The sequence below is a fragment of the Macaca fascicularis genome, chromosome 4, assembly GCF_037993035.2.
Source record: "Macaca fascicularis isolate 582-1 chromosome 4, T2T-MFA8v1.1".
In the NCBI taxonomy this organism is placed as follows: domain Eukaryota; kingdom Metazoa; phylum Chordata; class Mammalia; order Primates; family Cercopithecidae; genus Macaca; species Macaca fascicularis.
This window is the reverse complement of record NC_088378.1, coordinates 145,508,597-145,521,781: the sequence shown is the minus strand read 5'-3', so window position 1 is coordinate 145,521,781 and position 13,185 is coordinate 145,508,597. Positions and strand designations below refer to the sequence as shown.

At 42.8% G+C, this 13,185-nt stretch overlaps 1 non-coding gene across 1 annotated transcript; it reads left to right on the top strand.

The window, feature by feature from the left end:
• Positions 1-370: 370 nt before the first annotated feature.
• TRNAI-UAU (transfer RNA isoleucine (anticodon UAU)) lies at positions 371-464 on the top strand. The gene is made up of 2 exons: positions 371-408; positions 429-464. It is a non-coding gene; the product is annotated as a tRNA-Ile (tRNA).
• The last annotated feature ends 12,721 nt before the right edge of the window (positions 465-13,185 follow it).

The following is a 13,185-nucleotide window of genomic DNA, read 5'->3' as shown; positions in this document are numbered from 1 at the left end:
GCGCGGTGAAACTACGAAGAAGCCAAGTAGCTCGCATCTTCTACAAAAACCCATGTTCTTGCTAGGACGATGGCAAGGAGAAGCCGGAGTCTCTCCTTTTTCTCCTCGGCTTTTCTCGGGCTTTCTGAAAAGAGCACCCGCATATTCCCGGGAAATTTTGGCTCCTGATGGCATGGGGGGAGGATCACATTCATCTTCCAGGAGAGACGCAGATATCTTGATCAAATTGTGTTTTACACAGGAGGCGAGTGACTGCGGAGGGAGGATCCCCTGCAGCTCAGCGCGCTCCCGCTCCGGCGCGAGGCCGGGGTCGAGCGCTTCAGTAGCTCATGGCTCTGTAGAGTGCGCATGGCCAAGATAAAGAAAGCATGCTCCAGTGGCGCAATCGGTTAGCGCGCGGTACTTATACAACAGTATATGTGCGGGTGATGCCGAGGTTGTGAGTTCGAGCCTCACCTGGAGCATGTTTTCTTCCAATTGCGATTTCAGACATTTCACGATAATGCATTTTTCCCTTCTCTTTAAAGTAAAATGCTAAAATGGATAAGTTTTCCGTGGTGAGCCCATAAAGATTCCTTTGATCAAGGGGGATATTTGGCAGATTTCAGAGAAGGGAAGAAACCCAGCAAGACCCAAATTGAACTCATCCAGCAAACTCATTTCTCCTCAGTCGGGAGGCCTCACAGCCAGGCTGTTCTGCTTCAATGAAGCCTCCTCCCTCCCTTGCTCCTCCACTTAAAAACTATTCTTCAGCTCTTTGGGGACTGAGCAAGGAGGTGGAAAAACTGGGTTTTATTCTCTGCGATTCATGCAACTGTCACCAGGGTTCATCGATGTGCAGAAAGTACTCCCAGGTACCTGAGCTTTGGTATCTACAAGGATGGCAGTGAAGTTGTTGAACTCCACCTGTGAAACCTAAATGTGTTCTGTGTAGAGCTCCATTGTCTACTTTACAAAAACCTGACTGGGAAACAAGAAATGCTAATTTTTCCCCAGCAGTGAAACATCAGACATAAATGGCTGGGTATGTATTTCTTCCTAATTTCATCAAAAAGTAAACAAACTGCCTTGTTTGGAAAAACACATTCATCTTGGTGCTAGGGTCTGAAATACATGATTCCAGGTTGCTGTGCTTTTATCCAGTCTTTCCTGGATTTCATTTGGTCTCGTAGAATCTTCCTCCTGTTCCTTAAATATGGATATTCCCCCACAGTTCTGTCCTCAGCTTTCCACACATGTAGTGATATACACATTCTGTGTTAGGGTTCTCCAGAGAAACAGAACCACTAGGATATATAAAAGTAAATATGAGGAATTATGAGAATTGGTTCACAGGATTATGGAGGCAAGAAATCTCACAATATGCTGTCTGCAAGCTAGAGAATCAGGAAAACCAGTGGTGTGATTTAGGCCTGTCTCCCAAAGCCTGAGGAAACAGTGGGCCAGGGAGAAGGGAGACTTCTCTGGAGTCCCAGATTCTGAAGGCCTGAGAACCTGGAGCTCTGATGTGGGAAAGCAAAAATATCACTCCTGCATCTTTTAAGTCCTTGATGGTGGCACTAATCTCTACAATCCCTTCAGAAATGTAGTGTTGCTTTTGATTTACTATTTTCCTAGGTAGAGGTAGTTCTAATGCCTTCCAATTGTTCTTTCCCACCTTAATAGCCCTCATTCCACAGGTCAGGGAACTAATGTGAGGATTCTGCCAGATACTAAGTATGTCTATTCCAATTATGCTTTCTGAAACTGGGGGAATAATCACAGGATGCATTCAGGGACTTACCCGACCCACTGTGAGTCAGATCTGAGCTAAAACTTCATTGGTCACCTAACTTTTATAAGCCCCTACTCTGACTGGAGTACCACAGTGATGTTGAGGTCTCCTGGAATCAATGTCAGCTCAGAACTATAGTCCCTAAAGAGTCTAATTATTTCCTTGCTCCCAGTGCTCAGTTACTCTGGTAAAAGATGGTAGGTCCCTTTGAGGAAGGCTGGGAAAAAGATTAATAGTATAAATTTTTGATAGCGTACCAGGTCCTTCCTCAAGAAGACCCCACTGCCACTCCATTCAAAGGGTTCTGAGTCTATAAACTGGCTCAAGTCTGGTGTTGCACGCTGAAAGAGTGAGGGTCGTGATCAACTCAGTATACCACTGGAGGCTATATGAGCAAACAGCAAACTGTTCTCATAAATGCAGAATGTTGGCAAGCTGACAACTGTGTCTGCCACTCAGCAGGAATGCTGAGGGCAGTCACGCCCCAAGTGCAGTGTTGCTTGTGACTAGGCACATCTGAAGCCTGTTAGCGATAATGTGAACCTGTGACCCATCAAACAGCTGACCAATCATTACCTCCTCCTCCCTGCTCTTTCTACCCAATAAATACCAAGGGCTGTAGAAGCTCAGGGCTGCCTTTGCTCACTAGAAGCAAGGAGCTCTCTTCTTCTTCCCCGGACCCCTTCTTTAAAATAGTTTCTTTTGTTTTAAGTTTTCATTTCTGTGTTCATCCTCCTCGTTCAGTCCCATAGTAACTGTGCAAACTGCGGCAGTCTGGGAAGCCATGACTGTATTTTTATCGAGTTAGACTTTTGTTCACTTGATCTGGTAGTTCTCTGTTTATATAGATCAAGTAGTTGATTGTCTTACTTGATAATTTGCCCTGGTAACAACATAATAACTGATGTGTCTCTTTCCTAAATTGCATAAATACTGTGAAATTGCTGTGACAAATTAGAAATGCACCATTGGCATATTTATCTTCCCTTTTATGCATGATGGTAAAATAAAAACATCATTCTGCTAGAAAAAAAAAGAATTTAGTGTCCTTCCTATCTATTTCACTTCTGAAAACACCGTGATTAACTAGCCAATGCCATAGATCTATGAGATTCAGACTATTCTGATTGCTGCTTTGACTCCTCAGTTCATCAGAGTCACTACACTCACCTTTCCTTTGATGATTGAGTGTTTTAGATTTACTATTTTTCTAGGTAGCAGCTCTAATGGCTTCCATTTGGTCTTTCCCACCATAGTAGCCCTCACCCTACCAGTCATGGAGCCAATGTGAGGGTTCTGCCAGCTGCTAAGTATGTCTATGTAATTATGCATTCTGGCACTTGGGAAATGACCCCAGGATGAGTCCGGGGACCCACTGTAAGTCGGATCTGAGCTAAAACTCCATTGATTACCTGGCTTCCATATGCCCCTACTTTAACTGGAGGACCACAATGATGTTTTGGGTCCCCTGGAATCAACATCGGCTCAGAGCCAGTGTCCAGTAGTCCCCAAAATGTCTGATCATTTTCCTTTCCCCAATGCACAGTTGCCTTGGTAAAAGGCAGGGGGTCTTCTTGGGGAAGGGTGGGAAAAAGATTCACTGCATAAACTCTCAGTAATGTAGTGGGGTCCTTCTTTGAGGGGACGTGGCCTCCCCTTTATCCAAGGGGTTCTGGGTCTATAAACTGGCTCAAATCTGGAAACTGATTGAGGGGCCATGATTCTGTTTTTATAATTCAAATTAGTCTTTTGTCCATTCAACTTAGAAGTTTTCTGCTTGTATAAATTAAGTAGGAATGCAGTAGGCTTCCTAGCAATTTCACTTCTAGGAACACTGTGATTAATTAGCCAATGCCAGACTCCACATGAGTCAGACTATTCTGATTACCGCTTTGACTCTGCTGTCCATTATGGTAGCTATGCCCACCTTGTCTTCGACAGTTGAGTACTGCCACTTGGCCCTTGCCACCTTGCAATCTAATTATTATCATTGTATTTAAGTTTGTAGTTGAGTGACTGTGGTTCCCACTGTTAGATCTGACATACAGAGAAGAGCAATTACAGGGCTCTTCAAAGATGCAGATGCTGCCCTCACAAATCTGTTTTGCAAAGCATGGCCAAGGGTATATCTTCTGGGCCTTCCCAGCTGCGACAAGTAGGTCTAAAGTGACTAATTCACTCCACCTTCACAATCTCCCTGAGCCTTTGGATCCCTTCCTCTACATTAAATCAAGGGAGATCAGGCATTTCCAGCTTGCTCACAGTGGGCCATCTTTGAATCCATATTTCAGCTAACCAAGCAGATAAACTATTAGAACCTTTTTTTTTTTAACTCCCCGAGCTGCAACATTAAATGCTGAGTCCCTACTTAATGGGCCCAAATCAACAAATTCCGCCCAATCCAACTCTGTTCCACCATCATCCTATACCCTTAAATATCCATTCTCATGCCTGTTCTCCAGATTTCTGTTTATGTAAATTAGAGAACTCAAACAGTTCTTTTCAAGTGTAGTGCACCTCCTCATGAGTTACACTCTCTTTTTTTTTTTTTTTTTTTTTTTTTTTGAGACGGAGTCTCGCTCTGTCGCCCAGGCTGGAGTGCAGTGGCCAGATCTCAGCTCACTGCAAGCTCCGCCTCCCGGGTTCCCGCCATTCTCCTGCCTCAGCCTCCCGAGTAGCTGGGACCACAGGCGCCGCCACCTCGCCCGGCTAATTTTTTGTGTTTTTAGTAGAGACGGGGTTTCGCCGTGTTAGCCAGGATGGTCTCAATCTCCTGACCTTGTGATCCGCCCGTCTCGGCCTCCCAAAGTGCTGGGATTACAGGCTTGAGCCACTGTGCCCGGCCAAGTTACACTCTCAATCTCACCTCCAGGGGCCTACCAGGACTTTAGTCTAGTTATAGGTCTAGAAGCAAACAGGGGTGTTGGGGGTTCTCCTGAGGAGAATCAACATTATTTTGCCTGGCAACTGCTTCAGGGGAGGCCATCACTATTGCCTCAGGCAGCTCAGGGTTTATCTCCTCAGATAAAGGTGGACAGGCTGATGGCAGCATGGGTCAGGGAGGGGATGTTTCCACTACTGGGGATTGGGAAGCTGTTCTTTCTGGCAAAATAGGTTCATCAGAGTTTACAAACTCAGTGTCCCCAGCTTCATCACATCCCCAATTTCAGGGTCCCATTCTTTTCCAATCAATGCCCTCACTTTAATAGTAGACACCTGGTGAGGCTGTGCATGCATCTTTCATTGCAGGTCAGCCACTCGCATGGTAAGAGCTTGTGTCTGTTTTTCCACAATGTCAGCTCTTTCTCTACAGGAGATGAGACTCTCACTCAGGGCAATCTTAGCAGATTTGAGGCTTAGTATCTGCTTCTGAAGCCAGGAGATAGAATCCCTGAGTTCATCATTTTCTTTCATCACTTTGTCCACTGAACTTAGAAGCAACCAACCAGCCTCATTTTGTTCCTTGGTTCTCCACATATGATCAAAAGTATTATGTATAAAGTCACTAAACTTGCTTCTCAGGAATGGTGAATCAGGAGTGTCAAATTTATTTATTTTGCATAACTCTCTGAACAGTTCATGCCAAGGACTATCAGTGTTCTCCACACTATTAGAAGTAGAGTCCTTAGCATTTTTGTGTCGAATCATATTAAGCAGCCAACTCCAGAAACCCCAAAACCAATGAAAGAACTCCATCCTTAATATTCTGATCCTCTAGAACCACTCCTGATACAAAAATCTATATTAGTCCGGGTTCTCCAGAGGGACAGAACTTTTTGTTTTACACTTTGCTTCCCTATGTTTGCCTCCATTTCTTCCACTGGTGATCACTTGTTTATCCTTCAGGTTATGGTGGGAACTTCATATCCAACAGGTTGGATCAGACACACTCCTATGAGCTTTATCTGTTGTGCTAGGTACTTGATACGTTATTTTAGTCTTCTTTTTACTTCACTCTCTCATCTATTGCATCATGAGCTCTTTGGTGGGGAAGAGAAAGATTATACCTTAATTGTGTTTGTTTCTTCAGTACCAAGCTCAATTTCTCACTCTGAATGAATTGTAACTCTCAGAATTCTCTCTACCTGTGATATCAGGAAGTGTTTGCACCCTTTTTTTTTTTTTTTTTTTTTTTTTTGAGATGGAGTCTTGCTCTGTTGCCCAGGCTGGAGTGTGCAGTGGCGCAATCTCAGCTCACTGCAAGCTCCGCCTCTCAGGTTCACGCCATTCTCCCACCTCAGCCTCCCGAGTAGCAGAGACTACAGGCGCCCGCCGCCATGCCCGGCTAATTTTTTGTAGTTTTAGTAGAGACTGAGTTTCACCTTGTTAGCCAGGATGGTGTCGATCTCCTGACCTTGTGATCCGCCCACCTCGGCCTCCCAAAGTGCTGGGATTACAGGCGTAAGCCACTGCTCCCAGACTGTTTGCACCCTTTATACTAGGCATCCCCAACCCTGGGCGGCAGAGTGGTGCTGGTCCATGGCCTGTTACACAGCAGGAGATGAGTGGCGGTCGAGCATTACTGCCTGAGCTCTGCCTCCTGTCAGGTCAGCCGGGGCATTAGATTCTCATAGGAGTGCGAACTCAATTGTGAACTGGGCATGCAAAGGATCTAGGTTGCAGGCTCCTTATGCGAATCTAACGCCTGATGGTCTGAGGTGGAACAGTTTTATCCCGGAACCATACTCCGCCCCCGCCCCCGCCCCCGCCCCCGCCCCCGCTTCCGCCTCCGCCTCCACCCCCTATAGGCTGTGGAAATACTGTCTTCCACTAAACCGGTCCTTAATGCCAAAAATGTTGGGGACCATTGCTTTACACCTTTTGTCTCCCCCATTTTCACCTCTTAGGATGAACATTAATTTTATTTATTTTTAGCAAACTAAAGGTTAAGTGTAGGTACTGAGAAATGAACATTAAAAGAGACTGTTGTCTATCGCATAGGTTCTCACTGAAGAATGTGAAGGTCAAAGGTCAGAGAAGGTGCTTCCTTGCGCAGATAATAAAGTAGCAGTAGCCGCGCTGTCTCCAGTTCTTCTCTGCACCTAGAATGCTCTTCATCTTTTCTACACGACAGATTTTTACTCATTTTTCATAATCCAGGGGGGAAAAATCAATGATTTCTTGTTTTTTATTATAAGATACTTCAGGTTGCTCACACCTGTAATCCCAGTGCTTTGGGAGGCCTAGGTCGGAGGACCCCTTGAGCCCAGGAGTTTGAGACCAGCCTGAGCAACATAGGGAGACCCCATCTCTACAAAAAATTAATTAATTGGGCATGTCTCAGCTACTTAGGAGGCTGAGGTGGGAGGATCCCTTGAGCCCAGAAGGTGGAGGCTGCAGTGAGCCATGATCACTCTCCCTGCACTCCAGCCTGAACAACAAAGTGAGACTCTGTCTCAAAGAAAACAACAACAACAACAACTTCATAACACTTAATTCACATTTATTTCACTGTAAAAAAAAAAAAAAGAGAGATATTTATATATAGAACTGCTTTTCCTACTAGTTTGCTTATCAAGAAGAATGTCACCATATCAGATTCATTACCCAATGCATGGCAAATCAATATACTGAGACATTAGATTGCAGCAGAGGAAGAGGTTTAATCATGTACAGCCCAACAAGGAGATGGAGGAAAACCTCAAATCTGCCTCCCTGAGGAGTTCAAGGGAGCGATTTTAAGGGATTTGGAGTGGATCAAGGAGTTGGGATCGTTGATTGGCCCAAGAGTGTTGCGTGGGACAGGCATGGTGGTTCAGGCCTGTAATCCTAGTGCTCTGGGAGGCTGAGGCAGAAGGATCATTTGAGGTCAGGAGTTCGAAACCAGCCTGGCCAACATGGTAAAACCCCTTCTCTACTAAAAAAAATACAAAAAATTAGCCAGGTGTGGTGGCGGGTGCCTGTAATCCTAGTTACCCAGCAGGCTGAGGCAGGAAAATTGCTTGAACCCAGGAGGCAGAGGTTGCAGTAAACCAACATTGCGCCATTGCACTCCAGACTGGGCAACAGAGCGAGATTCTGTCTCAAAAAAAGAAAAAAAAGGGGTAAAGTCATGGGATGAGGAGATGAGAAAACTGCATTTTCTTTTTTTTTTCTTTTAGACGGAGTCTCACTCTGTCGTCCAGGCTGAAGTGCAGTGGCGCCATCTTGGCTCACTGCAACCTCCGCCTCCCAGGTTCAAACGATTCTTCTGCCTCAGCCTCCCAAGTAGCTAGAATTACAGGCGTGTGGCACCATGGCCACCAAGCCCAGCTACTTTTTGTATTTTTAGTACAGATGGGGTTTCACCATGTTGCCCAGGCTGGTCTCAAACTCCTGATCTCGAGTGATCCATACGCCTCGACCTCCCAAAGTGCTGGGATTACAAGCGTGAGCCACCGCACCTGACCCTTTTTTGTAAAATTAAAAAAATTGGGGTGGGGAGGGATAGCATTAGGAGATACACCTAATTTAAATGACCAGTTAATGGGTGCAGCACACCAACATGGCACATGTATACATATGTAACAAACCTGCACATTGTGCACATGAATCCTAGAACTTAAAGTATAAAAAGAAAAAAAAAAATTGTTGCTGTCATTGTTAGAGAGAGGGTCTCACTATGTTGCCCAGGCTGATCTTGAACTTCTGGCCTCAAGTGATCCTCCAATTTTGGCCTCCCAAAGTGCTGGGATTACAGGTGTGTACCACTGTGCTCTGCCTGAAACTGCATTTTCACACTGATTCAGTTCCTTTATGAATGTCAGTGCTAGTTGGTGTTGGCCTTTCTGCTGGAATTCAGGATCTGAAAAGCATCTTAAAAACGCTTATGATTTTCTGGGCGCAGTGGCTCGCGCCTGTAATCCCAGCACTTTGGGAGGCTGAGGCGGGCAGATCATGAAGTTAAGAGATAGAGACCATCCGGGCCAACATGGTGAAACCCTGTCTCTACTAAAAAAAATATATATATATACACACACACACACACACACACACACACACACACACAAATTAGCTGGGCGTGGTGGTGCGTTCCTGTAGTCCAAGCTACTCAGGAGGCTGAGGCAGGAGAATCGCTTGAAGCCAGCAGGCGGAGGTTGCAGTGAGCTGAGATTGGGCCACTGCACCCCAGCCTGAGTGACAGAGTGAGACTCCATCTCAAAACAAAAACAAAACAAAACAAAGCAAAACCTTTCAAATAATTAGTCCAATGTAATGATACTTAATAGATGCTCAAAAATATTCTTGGAAGGTCAAAACAGTACAGTGGAGTAAAGTCAGAACTATGGGGAGAGATAAGAAGAATAGAAAGGAAAGGAGGAAAAAATAAGGTGATTTGGATGTGGATGATGAGAAGGGGAAAAAAATGTAAAATGTACTTCTTTTTGGTTATTCCAGATGAGAATATTGGAAATTTTAAGCATTAAAACTCCAAGGTTCTCCTAGATTTGGCATATACTCCTGCCAAATGAAAGATTGATATGTATGCTTGGCTAACAACTAGAATTTGAAGTGAGTTTGTTTTAGTCCCCATGTAGGGTAATATCTACTGTGAGATATCATACCACCACCAAAAGGGGCTAAGTAATCTACTTTTAAAATTTTCATCTTCATGTGAAAATGAGTCCAATAATTTTTTAGATTATTTATGGAATATAATTTCAATAGTAGAAAAATTTTCTCTCTCCCTCTTTTTTTTTTTTTCCATCTTGATCTTCTGGATTTCTTTACTGTTTGTTTACTTTCTTTTCACCCATATTTCCATTTCTATTTCTGGTATAAACTGAGAAGATCTCTATCCTTAAAATGCTCCCCTAAGTGATTTTATCCAGAGCATAAATACAGTCTTTTCCATCTCTTGTCATTTCTAAATTGTATTTCATGTAATAATGTGTTAATTTTTTAAAATTTTACATAGATAATATGTATTGTGTAAAATTTTTTTGTATAAAGCTTACCATTTTTCTTATATCCTAGCCACCCAGTTTTCCTCAGAACAGGCTATTGGTTTCTGTTATTAGTTTCCTAGAAAAGCAGAATTATTTATGTTCTGTTCTTTGTCAGACGTCATTCTAGATTAGTTTCTGAGGAGGAGCCCATCTCTTCCTGTGTAATGAAAAACTGGACCACCTAATAGTAGTGTTTTGTTTGTTTAACAGATACCATTTCACTATGTTGCCCAGGCTGGATTCAAGCTCCTAGGCTGAAGGGATCCCCCTGCCTCAGCTTCTCAAGTAGCTGGCACTATAAGTACCCGTTTGGGTATAGTGTATTTTTTTAAGATGAGGCTGGCCACACCCCATAACCTCATCAGAAGTACCAATCATGTGATTTGAATCATGCATTATCAGTCAACCTGAAGACTGAGTTGAAGCAAGACCCTATCTCAACATAAGACAAAAACACCACCACCAAAAGTATCCAAATTGGAAAGGAAGAAGTAAAATTGGGCCTGTTTGCAGATAACATGACTTTATATAGAGACAGTCCTAAAGACTCCATTAAAAAGAAGTGTTAATACTAATGAACAAATTCAATATATTTGCAGAATACAAAATCAATATTCAGAAGTCACTTGCATTACTATACAGTAACAATAAACTACATGAAATAATAAACAATAAACTACATAGAAAGAAAAATTAAAGGACAATGCCATTTATAGTAGCACCCCTTCCCCTTAAAGAAAGAATTAAACTTAATCATGAAGGTGAAATGTTGTTAATGTTTGTTAAAGTTTTCAGTGATGTACAATTAATGCAATCTGTATCAAAATCTCTCTGGCAGTTTTTAGAAAACAGAAAAAAAAGACTATAAAATTCATATAAAACTCATATGAAACTACAAAGAACCCGAAGTCACCAAGTCCATTTTGAGAAAGAACAACAAAGCTGAAGACATCACACTTCCTGATTTCAGCATATACTACAGAGCTACAGTTATTAAAACAGTCTGGTACTAGCAAAAAGACAGGTATACTAACCAAAATAACAGGACAGAGAGCTCAGAGATTAATCCATAAATATATGGTCAACTGATCTTTAACGAGGTTGCCAAGAACACACAACGGGAAAAAAAAACCAATCTTTTCAACAAATGATGTTGAGAAAAACAGATATTCACATGAAAAAGAATGAAATTAGACCCTTGTTTACAGCAGTCACAAAAATTAACTAAAATGGATTAATGACTTAAATCTAAGATCCGCAACTATAAAACTCTGGGAGGAAAGCTTTAGGACATCGGTCTTGGCAATGATTTAATGACTGTGACATCAAAATCATAACCAACAAGAGCAAAATTAGAAAAACAGGATAATATCAAATAAAAGAGTTTCTTTTTTTTTTTTCCTTTTTTTTTTTTTTTTTTTTTTCCGAGATGGAGTTTCATTCTTGTTGCCCCGGATAGAGTGCAATGGCGCAATCTTGGCTCACCGCAACCTCCACCTCACGGGTTCAAGTGATCTCCTGCCTCAGGCATGTGCCACCATGCCTAGCTAATTTTGTATTTTTAGTAGAGAAGGAGTTTCTCCATGTTGGTCAGGTTGGTCTCAAACTGCCGACCTCAGGTGATCCGCCCACCTTGGCCTTCCAAAGTGCTGGGATTATAGGCCTTCTGCACGGTAAAAAAAAAAAAAAAAAAAATGGCAACCTATTAAATGGGGGGAAAAAATTGCAAACCATATATCTGATAAGGGGTTAATTTCCAAGATACTTAACTCTTATAATTCAGTAGTTAATCAAAACAAATAAAAACAAAAACCTGATTAAAAATAAAAATGGGCAGGGCGCGGTGGCTCATGTTTGTAATCCCAGCACTTTGGGAGGCTGAGGCGGGCAGATCACCTGAGATCGGGAGTTTGAGACCAGCCTGACCAACATGGAGAAAACCTGTCTCTACTAAAAATACAAAATTAGCTGGACTTGGTGGCGTATGCGTGTAATCCCAGCTACTCGGGAGGCTGAGGCAGGAGAATCACTTCAACCCGGGAGGTAGAGGTTCCGGTGAGCCAAGATCGCTCCATTGCACTCCAGCCTGGGAAACAAGAGTGAAACTCCATCTCAAATAATAATAATAATAATAAAAATGTACTAAGGACTTGCATAGACATTTCTCCAAAGACGATATACAAACAGCCAACAAGTACATGAAAAGATGCTCAATGTCACTAATCATCAAGGGAATGCAAATCAAAACAAAAGTGAGATATCATCTTAATACCTGTTAGGATAGCTATTATCAAAAAAGCAAAAGACAAGTGTTGGTGAGTTCGTAGAGAAATTGGAACTTTTCTACCCTGTTAATGAGATTGTGAAATGGTGCAGCCACTGTGGAAAACAGTATGAAGGTTCTTCAAAAAATTAAAAATAGAACTACCAGGCCGGGTGCGGTGGCTCATGCCTGTAATCCCAGCACTTTGGGAGGCTGAGGCTCACAGATCACTTGAGGTCAGGACTTCGACACCAGCCTGAGTAACATGGTGAAACCCCGTCGCTTCTAAAAATATAAAATTAACCGGGTGTGGTGGTGCCCGCCTATAATCCCAGTCACTCGGGAGGCTGAGGCAGGAGAATCGCTGGAAACCAGAAGGCAGAGGTTGCAGTGAGCCCAGATCGCACCACTGCCCTCCAGCCTGGGCGACAGAGCAAGACTCCATCTCAAAAAAAAAAAAAAAAAAAAAAATTAGAACTACCATATATGATTCAACAACCCCACTTCTGGGTATATATCCAAAAAAATTGAATTCAGAATCTCAAGGACATATTAGTGCACCTATATTCATTACAGCATTATTCACAACACCAAAGATGTGGAAGCAACCTAAATGTTCATCAGTGGAGGGATTAATATAGAAAATATGGTATATACATACAATAGAATATTATTCAGCCTTTAAAATAAAGGAAATTCTGGCCAGGCATGGTGACTCACGCCTGTAATTCCAGCACTTTGGGAGGCTGAGGTGGGGAGATCGCTTGAGCAATATAGTGAGAGCCTGTCTCTACAAAAAATTAAAATATTAGCCAAGCATGGCGGCGTGCAGTCCTAGCTACTCAGGAGACTGAGGTGGGAGGATCACTTGAGCCCAGGAGGTTGAGGCTGTAGTGAGCCAACATCATACCATTGCACTCGATCCTGAAAGACAAAGCAAGACCCTGTCTCAAAAGAAAAAAAAAGGAAATTCTGCAATATGCAACAGCATGGGTCAACTACTTTGAGGACATTATTGTGAGTGAAATGAGCTTCCCACAAATGGACAAATACTGCTTGATTCCACTTGAGATATCTAAAATAACCAAACTCATTGAATCAGAGTAGAATGGTGGTTGCCTGTGGTTGGGGGAAGGGGAAAATGGGAATTTCAGTTATGCAAAGTAAGTTCTAGAGATCTGCTGTACAACATTGTGCCTGTAGTTAACAATACTGTATTG